This window comes from Balaenoptera physalus (assembly GCF_965194825.1).
Source record: "Balaenoptera physalus genome assembly, chromosome: 16".
NCBI lineage: Eukaryota > Metazoa > Chordata > Mammalia > Artiodactyla > Balaenopteridae > Balaenoptera > Balaenoptera physalus.
Window position 1 is genome coordinate 91,379,605 of NC_138898.1, and position 12,790 is coordinate 91,392,394.

At 42.6% G+C, this 12,790-nt stretch overlaps 1 long non-coding RNA gene across 1 annotated transcript; it reads left to right on the plus strand.

The window, feature by feature from the left end:
- Positions 1-29: 29 nt before the first annotated feature.
- On the plus strand, positions 30-8,016 carry LOC309645472. Its single transcript, XR_014254904.1, has 2 exons — positions 30-783; positions 7,558-8,016. It is a non-coding gene; the product is annotated as an uncharacterized lncRNA (long non-coding RNA).
- The last annotated feature ends 4,774 nt before the right edge of the window (positions 8,017-12,790 follow it).

Sequence of the window (12,790 nt, forward strand, 5' to 3'; positions counted from 1 at the left end):
GGTCAATCTACAAACTATTTGGGAACTAGGTTACCCCATCTAAAGTAGCAGATGGTTCCGTCCAACATGGCAGCCACTCCCTTCCTTCTCCCGTCGGGCCCTGCGGCAAAGGAATAAACTATTTGTGAAGCCGCAGGGAGGTACCAGAAATCATCTCAGTACACGGAAGTAAGTGAAAATATCATTTACTTAAAAATTGATACTAGAGGAAACTGTAAGTTCAACAAACTATTTTGGTTAGGATGTCTTAGCCTTTCACCAAATATTTCAACTTACGTTACTAAGTTCCCCCTCCACATGTCGGCTTTTAGACTCGTCTACTGACTGGGCAAAAGAATGGGCGATTCCAAAATACAAACGGAATTCTTGGAGAGCCAGAGAAGGCTAAGGCTACTAGAGGGACGACTGCCTGGCGCAATACAAAAAGGAATGAGAGTTCCTTTAATCACTTCCGCCCAGGCTCACCGCGGCGGCTGTAATTCCGCCTTTCTCCATTCTGATGGTCACTGTGGTTCGGCCCGCGCGGGCCTCCGCCCCCAGACGCGCGAGCGTGCCGGCCAAGGGGGCGGTGAGGGGGGCGGGGCCAGCCGCGGGCGCGTGGAGAGGGGTGTGGCCAGCCACGGGGGCAGGGCGGGAGGGCGTGGCCGGCGTGGCCCGCACTCCCAGGTGCCGCAGTACCTGAGCCGCAGGGGCGCAGCGACTCATGGCTTGGGTTTGCTCTGTCCGGAAGGTATTCTGTGTTTGTATTTTGTTTTTTGCCGAGCATGAGGGCCACCGCTCAGTGTAAGTGCTTTAATCTTTCTAAAAAAGAACGCGGTGGCTGCTGGGGGAGGGGGAATGGGAGTTAGGATTTAATGGGGACAGAGTTTCGGTTTGGGAAGATGGATAGTGGGTGGCGGTTGCACAACAGTGTGAGTGGAGTGTACTTAATGCCTCTGGACTCTACAATGAAAAATGGCTAAAATTGTAAATGGAATGTTGGGTACATTTTACCACAGTGGAACGGAAAAAAAGAAAAGAACCAGGGTTCTTAGGTTGCCTACCTCTGGGTTTGAATCCTCCCCGTCTTCCTTTCAGCTTTGTAACTGTGGGCAGGCCCCTTGGCCTCTCTGCCTCAGTTTCCCCACCTGTGAAATGAGGGGTAGCCCGTTTTATGTGCGTGGCCCGTGGACCAGCTTCCCAAAGGCAAACTAATTTTCCTGGCTGTCAAAGTTATCCTAATTTCTAGCTTCATCTGCAGTTTTCATAGATGGTTGGGCTCTGCCAGCCGTTTTCTTCTAGAAGGTGCTATGGGTGACAAATCAATGAATAAGAAGTGGATATTCACAGAAAAGCTTGAAAACAGCTGACTTGAGTCTGGCAGCTACATGTTTCTTAGGGAAGACTTCTCCAGCATGCAGGTGTTGAAAATAGTAGCCACTCATTACTGTTTCCCAGAGAAGGGACTTGTCATATTCTATTCTGCAGGTAAAATTATGAATGTGCTCACGATGCAAAAAAAAATGTATATTTTCAAACTACATCTCACAAGTGTTCTAGCGAGAACACCAAGACCATCAGCAGTTCTTCCACCCTCCAAAGTCTGAGGAGTGCTGTGATTAACGTTCAGAGTATGTCAGGGCCTGAGTGAGAGGCTCTTGTGTGGGGAGGGATACAGTGGTGAGGAAGGAATTATGATTCTTACTGTCTTAGAATTACATACAGTGCGGTGGGAACAACTTTCAAGAATCAAAACATCACAGAAGTGAGGGTAAAAGTACATTTGGGATAGGTTCATAAATCCTTCAACACTCTTTTCAAAAGGGAAGCCAAACCCTGCTCCCCGTAAGAGGGGGTGCACTTGATCACTCATTTCTAACGAACAGGATGTGGCAGAAGTGATGCTATGTGAATTCCAAGTGTAGGTCCAAAAAACAGTAAGCTTCCACCTGGCTCTCTCTCTCGGATCACTGGCTCTGAAAGAAGCTAGCCACCATGTCCTGAGGACGCTCAAGCCTGTGGTGGGACCCCCTGTGTGGAGGAACTGAGGTCCCTGGCCAACATCAGCACCAAGCGGCCAGACACCTGAAATGGAAACAGGTCCTCCAGTCCCAGTCTTTAGGTGGCTATAGCCCCGGCCCATGTCTTGAGAGAGGCCTCAGGAGAAACCAAACCTGCCAACACCTTGATCTTGGACTTCTGGCCTCCAGAACTGTGAGAAATAAATGTGTGTTGCTTTAAGCCTCCCAGTCTGTGGTATTTTGTTACGGCAGCTGGAGCTGACTAATACATTAAGGAAATATGTGAAATACATAGAAAAAGGCCTAGAAGGATAAACATTAAACTGAAAAGAGTTTGATGAAAATATGTAGTATTGGTGGTGTTGGTCAAAGAAAAATGTTGACTGTGAAATCTAGGTGGTAGGTTTATAACTGTTCACTGGAAAATTCTTTTCAGCATTTCTGTATGTTGGCAAATTATTATGATACGTTGTTTGGGGTGGGGAGGACTTCCCAAGAGGCCCCCTACTGGAACAATTTGAGCCTCAAAAGGAATAAAAAGTTGTATATGATTGACGTGTTTAAATTCATTTCTTCATAATGCTATTTTTGGAAATCCTGTTGATCACAGGTGAATATTGCTGGGGCATTGTCTCATTCTGAAAATAGATAAAAGACTCAAGCAAAACAATTAATCTTGCCTTTCTTATTTTACCCTTACATTTCAAGGTAACCAAATAGTTGATGAGGGAAAGCACTTATTTATAAAAAGAATTCTAGCCGATACATGCAGAAGGGTCAGTAAAATTAGAGAAGCAACATTTTGCAAACCTTATGAAATAAGCTTCTAAGCAATGATCCTGAAATCATTGGTGAGAGGTTGGTAGGGAACAGTGTAATGGAGGAAGAAGGATGACAGCATCTGAATTTAAGGCTATAATTTTCCCTCTAAGCACTACTCTAGTTACCTCCCACAAATTATAATATGTTGTGTTTTCTGTTGAAAATGTTTTCAATTTCCATTATGATTTCTTCTCAGACCTATAGTTTATTTGGAATGTGGTCTTAATTTACAAATATTTGAGGATTTTCCAGATATGTTTCCAAAATTAGTTTCAGGTTTAATTATGTTGTGAGCAGAGAACATACTTTGCTTTTTTGTGTGTGTTTTTGGGATTTTTTGGCCACATCACTCACAGGATCTTAGTTCCCCAGCTAGGGATAGAACCTGGGCCCTTTGCAGTGAGAGTGCAGAGTCCTAACCACTGGATCACCAGGAAATACCCCAGAGAACATACTTTGTATGATTTCTGTGCTTTTTAAAATTTATTGAGATTTGTTGCCGAGAATGTGGACTCCCTTGGTGCATGTTCCTTGAACTGCTGCTGTGGGTGAAGTGTTCAGGAAATGTCAGTGAGGTCCAGTGGGTTGATGGCATTGCTCTAATCTTCTAAAACCTTTCTGATTTTCTGTTCCTGTGTTCTATCAATTGCTGAGAGAGAAGTGTTGGAAACTCCCAGCTCTAATGATGGATTTGACAATTTCTCCTTTCCGTTTTATCACATCTTTCATGTACTTTGAAGTTCTGTATTAGGTACATGTACATTTAGCGTTGCTTTGTCTTTTTGATGAATTGGCCCCGTTGCCATTTTAAATATTTCTTTTTATTCCTGATAATATCCCTGGCTCTGGAGTCTACTTTGTCTGATACTAATTTGGCTAACTTCCGGATTTCTTTTGATTAGCGTGTGCATGGCATTGTGCCCCCTAAAAGGGGGGAAATCAATAGAGAAAATCAATGAAAATGAAATCTGGTTCTTTAATAAGATCAATAAAATTGATAAACCTCTAGCCTTGATAGCCAAGAAAAAAAAAGAGAGAAGACACAAACTACTAATATCAGAAATGAAGTAAGGGTCATCAGTACTGAGCCTATAGATATTAAAAGGATAACAAAGGAATATTATGAACAGCTCTATGCCCACAAATTTGATAACTAAGATGAATTGGATCAATTGTTCAAAAACACTAACAAAAGACACACAAGGAGAAATAGATAATCTGAATAGGCCTATATCTATTGAAGAAACTGAATCACTAATTAGTTATCTTTCAAAAGAGAAAGCACCAGGCACTGATGGTTTCACTGGTGAATTCTATCAAACAGTTAAGAAAGAAATGATGCTGGGGACTTCCCTGGTGGCGCAGTGGTTAAGAATCTGCCCGCCAATGCAGGGGACATGGGTTCGAGCCCTGGTCCGGGAAGATCCCACATGCTGCGGAGCAACTAAGCCTGTGTGCCACAACTACTGAGTCTGCTCTCTGGAGCCCACGAGCCACAACTGCTGAACCCACATGCCACAACTACTAAGCCAGTGCACCTAGAGCCTGTGCTCCACTACAAGAGACGCCACCACAATGAGAAGCCCACGCACTGCAATAAAGAGTAGCCCCCGCTCACTGCAACTAGAGAAAGCCTGCGCGCAGCAACGAAAACCCAATGTAGCCAAAAATAAACAAATAAATAAAAATTGTAGGAAAAAAAAAAATGATGCTGTTTTGCTACAATCTCTTCCAGAAAATAGAAGCAGAGGGAACACTGCCTAACTCATTCTATGAGGCCAGCATTTCCCTAATACAAAAAACTGGTAAACATATTATGAGAAAGAAGAACTACAGATCGACATCTCATGAATATAGATGCAAAAATCCTCAACAAAATATGAGCAAATTGAATCCAGTAATGCATAAAAGGATTATCTAACATAACCAAGTAGGATTTATTCGTATGCAGCCTGGTTCAACATTTGAAAATCAATTACTGAAATCCACAACATCAGCTGACTAAAGAAGAAAAATCATATATCAATAGATGCAGAAAAAGCAAATGAAAAAATCCAATTTTTTTTTTTTTTAATCTTTGGCTGTGTTGGGTCTTTGTTGCCGTGCGCGGGCTTTCTCTAGTTGTTGTGAGTGGGGGCTACTCTCCATTGCGGTGCGAGGGCTTCTCCTTTTTATTTAAGATTTTTATTTTTATTTATTTATTTAATAATTTTATTTATTTATTTGTTTATTTGTCTGCACTGGGTCTTCATTGCTGCGTGCGGGCTTTATCTATTTGCGGCGAGTGGGGGCTACTCTTTATTGCAGTGTGCGGGCTTCTCATCGCAGTGGCTTCTCTTGTTGTGGAGCATGGGCTCTAGGCGCACGGGCTTCAGTAGTTGTGGCACATGGGCTCAGTAGTTGTGGCTCGTGGGCTCTAGAGCGCAGGCTCAGTAGCTGTGGCGCACGGGCTTAGTTGCTCTGCAGCATGTAGGATCTTCCCGGACCAGGGCTCGAACCCGTGTCCCCTGCATTGGCAGGCGGATTCTTAACCACTGCACCACCAGGGAAGTCCAACGAGGGCTTCTCCTTGTGGTGGCTTCTGTTGTTGTGGAGCACGGGCTCTAGGCGTGCGAGCTTCAGTTGTTGCAGCATGTGGGCTCGGTAGTTGTGGCGCATGGGCTTAGTTGCTCCGTGGCGTGTGTGATCTTCCCAGACCAGGGATTGAACCTGTGTCTCCTGCATTGGCAGGCGTATTCTCAACCACTGCACCACCAGGGAAGTCCTCCAATATCTTTTAATTAAAAAACAAAACAAAACTGGGAATTCCCTGGCAGTCCAGTGGTTACAACTCTGCACTTTCACTGCGGGGGACGCAGGTTCAGTCCCTGGTCTGGGAACTAAGATCCCACAATCTGCGCAGAGTGGCCAAGGAAAACAAAAAACAAACCCCAACAACTTCCCACAGGAAAACTTCCTCGACTTGATAAAGAGCATCTACAAAACACCTGCAGCTAACATCACACTTCACAGGGGGAAACTAGGTGCTTTCCACCTAAATCATGAACAAGGAAGGATGCCCATTCTAACCACTCCTGATCAACATTGTACTGGAAGTCCTAGCTAATAATGAGGCAAGAAAAGGAGATAAAAGCTATACAGGCTGGGAAGGAAGAAATAAAATTGTTGCAGATGACATGATTGTCTATGAAGAAAGTCCCCAAAGAATCAACAGCAACAACAACAACAAAAACTCCTGGAACTAGTAAGTAATTATAGCAGGGTTGCAGGATACAATTTTTATATATAAAAGTCCTTTGACTCCCTATATACCAACAGTGAACGTTGGAATTTGAAATTAAAAGCACAATAGAGATAAAAGAGAGAGAGGGAGAGGGAGAGGGAAATACTTAGGTATAAATGTAACAAAATACAGGATCTATATGAGGAAAACTGCAAAACGGATGGAAAAAAGATCTAAACAAATGAAGATATTTCATCTTTATGGATAGATATTTCATGTTTCTAAATATTGTTAAGATGTCAGTTCTTCCCACAAAGATCTTAAGATTCAGTTCAATCCCAATCAAAATGCCAGCAAATCATTTTGTAGATATCAACAAGTTTTTAATGAATTTTATATGGACAGAAAAGACATGTAATAGCCAGCACAGTACTGAAGAACGATGTCAGAGGATGACACTGCCTGACTTTAAGACTTACTGTACAGCTATTGAGGTTTCCCTGGTGGCGCAGTGGTTGAGAATCTGCCTGCCAGTGCAGGGGACATGGGTTCGATCCCTGGTCCGGGAAGATCCCACATGCCGTGGGGCAACTAAGCCCGTGTGCCACAACTACTGAGCCCATGTGCCACAACTACTGAGCCCACGTGCCATAACTACTGAAGCCCACGCGCCTAGAGCCTGTGCTCCATAACGAGAGAAGCCACCACAATGAGAAGCCCGTGCACCGCAATGAAGAGTAGCCCCCGCTCGCCGCAACTAGAGAAAGCCCTCGCGCAGCAGCGAAGACCCAACGCAGCCAAAAATAAATAAATAAATAAATTTATATTAAAAAAAAAAGACTCTACAGCTGTAGTAATCAAGACAGTGAGATATTGATGAAAGAACAGACAAAATAGGTTAAGGGAACAGGATAGAGAGCCCAGAAATTGATCCACAGAAATACATTCCACTGATCTTTGACCAAAGAGCAAAGGAAATTCAGTGAGGAAAGGATAGACTTTTCAACAAATGATGTTGGAACAATTGGGCATCCACGTGCAGTAAAAATGAAAACAAAAAGTCGAGACATTGTCCTTCAGTTTAAACAAAAATTGACTCAAAATGGATCATGGACCTAAATGTAAAACAAAAAACTAAGAGGTAACATAGGAGGAAATCTAGGTGATCTCATGTTTGACAATGAGATTTTTGTTTGTTTGTTTTGTTTTATTTTGAGGTATAGTTGATTTACAATATTATATTAGTTTCAGCTGTACAACATAGTGATTCACAATTTTTAAAGAGGATACTTCATTTATAGTTATTATAAAATATTGGCTATATTCCCTGTTTTGTACAATATATCCTTGTAGCTTATTTATTTATACATAGTAGTTTGAATCTCTTAATCCCCTACCCCTGTCTTGCCCCTTCCTTCTTCCCTCTCCCCACTGGTAACCACTAGTTTGTTCTCTATATCTGTGCGTCGGCTTCCATTTTGTGATATTCATTCCTTTGTTTTATTTTTTTAGATTCCACGTATAAGTGATAACATCTAGTATTTGTCTTTCTCTGTCTGACTTATTGGCAATGAGTTTTTAAGTGCAACACCAAAAGCACGATGTTTGAAAAAACATTGGTAAGTTGGACCTAAAATTTAAAACTCCAGGACTTCCCTGGTGGCGCAGTGCTTAAGAATCCGCTTGCCGATGCAGGGAACACGGGTTCGAGCTCTGGTTTGGGAAGATCCCACACGCCGCGGAGCAACTAACCCCGTGCGCCACAACTACTGAGCCTGCGCTCTAGAGCCTGTGAGCCACAACTACCGAAGCCCACACGCCTAGAGCCCATGCTCCGCAACAAGAGAAGCCACCGCAATGAGAAGCCCGTGCACCGCAACGAAGAGTAGCCCCCGCTCGCCACAACTAGAGAAAGCCTGCGCACAGCAACGAAGACCCAACGCAGCCAAAAATAAATAAATAAATTTATTTTTTTTAAAAAAACAAAAAACGGAAGTCATATGAGGTCGCTTCTCCACTCAAAAGCGTTGAATGGCTTCCCAGCACTGAAAACGATAGCCAGAAAACTCACAGTGGCCTGCAATGCCCTCCAGTGCCCTGCATGCCCGCTGCCCTCCCCTCCTACAGGGCTCCCATTGGTCCCCGGGCTCAGCTGTCCTGGCTTCCCAAGGACATTCTCACCTGCAGGCTTTTGCACCAGACTGGATCGCTCCTCCAGCCGAGGTACCCATGGATCAGCTCTCATTATTTCTAGGACTTTGTTCACACCCTCGGCTCAGCAAGTCTTTCCCTGACCACTCTACAGAATGGCACATATGCCACACCCATACCCACAGATCATGAGTCCTGCTTGGCGCCCACCACCATTAACATACTATTTCACATATTTGTTTTGTTTTTATTATTTCTCTCTGTTCTCTCTTATCCTCCTTCCCCCTCCCCCACTCCCCAATAGAATGTCTATTTTTCCTTTCAATTCTATCAGGTTTTGCTTCATGTATTTTGAAAATCTGTTGTTAAGTGCTTACACATTTAGAATTTTTATGTCTTTTTCGTGCATAGTGATATATATGTGGTCATACAAACTGTTTTGCTATGTGCAATGTGTCAGTTTTTGGTGTATTTACCCTATTACAGTGATGTAATGTTCTCCTTTATCCCCAGTAATCTTCCTTGTTCTGAAGTCTAATTTGTCTGAAGTTAATATGGCCACACCAGCTTTCTTTTGATGAGTGTTTACATGGTATATATTTTTTCCACCTTTTTACTTCTAATCTACCTATGTCTTTATACTTAGAGTGAGTTTTTTTCAGACAGAATATGGTTGGGTCTTTTGTTTTGTTGTTGTCTGTTTTTTATCCAGTGTAATGAACTTTGTCTTTTAATTGATATTGTTGGACAATTTACATTTAATGTAATTTTTGACATGGTTGGGTTAAGTCCATGATTTTGTTATTTTCTGTTTGTCCCTCTGTTTTCCGTTCCTCCCTTCCCCCTCTCCTGCCTCCTTTGGGTTATTCAAATATTTTTTAGAATTCCATTTTAATTCATCGGTTGGCTTTTTGGTTCCATCTCTATGTATTATTTTCTGTGTGTGATTGCTCTAGAGATTATAATATACATTACTAACATTTTACAGTCTACTTAAAGTTAATATTTTATCACTTCATGTAAAATGTAGAAGCCTTACAACTACTTAGGTACCTTTATCTTCCCATTTATGTTGTATTATTGCATATATTACATCTACATACATTGAAAATCCCACTAGACAATGTGATAACTTTTGCTTCCAACAACCATACTTATTTTAAAGAACTTAAGAGGAGAAAAATAGTCTCCCTATATATTTACTGTTTCTGTTGTTCTTTCTTCATTCCTGAATATCCACGCTTCTTTTTTTTTTTAATTAATTAATTAATTAATTTTTGGCTGCGTTGGGTCTTCCTTGCTGTGCACAGGCTTTCTCTAGTTGCAGAGAGCAGAGGCTAGTCTTTGTTGCGGTGCACGGGCTTCTCATTGCGGTGGCTTCTCTCGTTGTGGAGCACAGGCTCTAGGCACGCCAGCTTCAGTAGTTGCGGTGCGTGGGCTCAGTAGTTGTGGCTCTTGAGCTCTAGAGCGCAGGCTCAGTAGTTGTGGCCCACGGGCTTAGCTGCTCTGCAGCATGTGGGATCTTCCTGGACCAGGGCTCAAACCCATGTCCCCTGCATTGGCAGGCGGATTCTTAACCACTGTGCCACCAGGGAAGTCCTATCCATGCATCTCTCTGGTATAATTTCCCTTCAGTTCAAAGAATTTCCTTTACCTTCTCTTTTAGAGCAAGTCTGCTATTGATGAATTCTCTTTGTTTTCCTTCTGCAATGTCTTTATTTTATCTTCATTCCTGAAATATGGTTTCTTGCATGTAGAATTCTGGGTTGACAGTTCTTTTTTTTTCCTCCTTCAGCACTGTCAAAATGTTTTCCCACTGTTTCTGGCCTCTTTAATTTCTGATGAGAAATCTGTGATCATTCCAAGTGTTTTTGCATGTAATATATCATTTTTCTCTAGCTGCCGTCAAAATGTTTTCTTTATCTTCAGTTTTCAGCACTTTGAGTTTGATGTGTAGAGGTTTGTGGTTTTGTTCTGTTTTGTTTAATTTTTATGTTACCCAGTTTGGTGTTCACTGAGCTTCGTGGGAAGTTTTCAACCACTATTTCTTCAAGTATTTTTTTTTTTCCTGCACCAATCTTTTTCTCATCTCTGGGACTCCTATGACACAATGCTCAAACTGTCCATATTGTCTTTTTCTTTTTCTTTTTTTGGCCATGCCACTCAGCTTGCAGGATCTTAGTTCCCCGACCAGGGATGGAACCTGTGCCCCCTGCAGTGGAAGTGCAGAGTCCTAACCACTGGACCGCCAGGGAAGTCCATATTGTTTTTTTCAACTTTTATCCTCTCTGTTCATTATTTCTATTGATCTGTCTTCAAGTTCCCTTATTTTTTTCTTTCTGTCATCTCCGTCTGGTATTAGGCCCTCCAGAGAATTGTTAATTTTAGGCCGTGTATTTTTTTTTTAATTGTTAATTTTCCATTTGGTCCTTTTAAATTATTTGTTTCTCTGCTGAGAACTTCTACCTTTCCATTCATTTCAAGTACATTTACCTTTGCATCATGGAGCTTAACTTTAAACAGCTGCTTTAAAGTCTTTGTCTGACAATCCCAGCGTCTGCATTACCCCCAGGTTGGCATCTGCTGATTGTCTTTTCTCTTAAGAATTGGTCAATTTTCCTGACTCTTTATATGTGGAGTAATCTTAGATTGTATCCTGGACATCTTGAATACTGTGTTGTTTAGGGTGTGAATCCTGTTAGAATCCTCTGGAACATACTGACTTTTGGGCTGTTTTAGTGGCAGCTGCCCTGGAACAGCTCAGACTGCAAGTTCTGCTTTGCCTCTGTGGGTAGTGGTTCCAGTGTCCGGCTTTGCTGTGTTGATTTGGGTCTGGGATGTGTGTGCACAGAGGAGACGTGAGCCCGGGCTCTGGAACGGACTCATTTCCAGAATCAGGCATCCCTTCTCCAGCCCTCTCCTTTCCAGGATTCTCCCCACAGCCTCTGACTCACAGGGGCCCCTCTTCTGGTGCTCTGGCCAGAAAGATGGGGTTCCTCGGAGCTTTAGCGGCCCACCTGCCACTGCACAGTTCTGTGACGAGGGCTGCCCTTGGGGCACAGCCAGGAGACGAAAAAGGAGAGAAAAAAATGGATATTTCCCCCCATGCACACTCTTTAGACCTCAGGCATACCTTTCCCCAGGCCCTCTGCCCAGAAGTACAGTTTCCGTGGGAGTTTTAGACTCCAGGGTGCCACTGCAAAATGGGGCCGGAAAGCAGGACGCTTTCTTAGGATAAAGAATGAAGAACAAGGAGGAGAAAAAGAGAAAATATCTGATCTGAATGGGGCCAAATAGTCAACCTCGTTTGGGTGAGAAGGAATACGGAAGTAAGTGTAGAGACGGGGGTTGGCTTGGCGTGGGGGGTTTGGCGGATGCATATCTTGAACTTCTGGTCAAGCAGAGCATTTACGGGGACCACTTACCTACGCGTGGTTTACTGACATGGCACCCTTGGCAGGAGCAGCTCCAACTTGAGCCTAGAAAGTTATTTCAACACATCAGAAACCTATTTACAAACTTAAAATCATTTTGGGAATTCCCTGGCGGTCCAGTGGTTAGGACTTGGCACTTTCATTCCTGTGGGCCTGGGTTCAATCCCTGGTTGGGGAGCTAAGATCGAGACATGGCCAAAAAAAAAAAGAAACAAAACACCTTAAGATCATTTTAAGGCCAAATTTAGAGTTCCCATTGAAATCATGAATTTGATGGCTACTGATGTTTCAATTACATTAACATGACTATTAAACTAACTATTAAAAAGGAAGATATTCTGCCACATTCCCTGCCCCCTTTGGGAAGCCTGGGACTTGAGTGAGCGGGAGAGACCTGAGCTGGGTCTAAACTGCCTCTGTTGCTAGATAACCTTGGGCAATTTATTTGTCATCTCTAAGCCTCAGTTTCCTTATCTCTGACATGGGAATAACAATAGTAATATTTACCTCATAGGCTTGGGAGAGGCCCAATAAGATCAGGTGGATGAATTATGCCTTTATTTTCATGTAGGCTTATCTTAAAAGAATGAGAAGTATTTTCAAGAGGGCCAACCTCGTTCTGCAGGGTGGAGGTTGCTCCTGTTTTTTGTGTATTTATTTATTTTTATTATTTTTTTTTTGAATTTTTGAATTTTATTTTATTTATTTTTTTATACAGCAGGTTCTTATTAGTCATCCATTTTATACCCATCAGTGTATACATGTCAATCCCAATCTCCCAATTCATCACACCACCCCACCCCTGCTGCTGCTTTCCCCCCTTGGTGTGCATACGTTTGTTCTCTACATCTGTGTCTCAATTTCTGCCCTGCAAACTGGTTCATCTGTACCATCTTTCTAGGTTCCACATATATGCGTTAATATGCGATATTTGTTTTTCTCTTTCTGACTTACTTCACTGTGTATGACAGTCTCTAGATTCATCCACGTCTCTACAAATGACCCAATTTCATTCCTTTTTATGGCTGAGTAGTATTCCATTGTATATATGTACCACATCTTCTTTATCCATTTGTCTGTCGATGGGCATTAAGGTTGTTTTCATGACCTGGCTATTGTAAATAGTGCTGCAGTGAACAATGGGGTGCATGTGTCTTTTT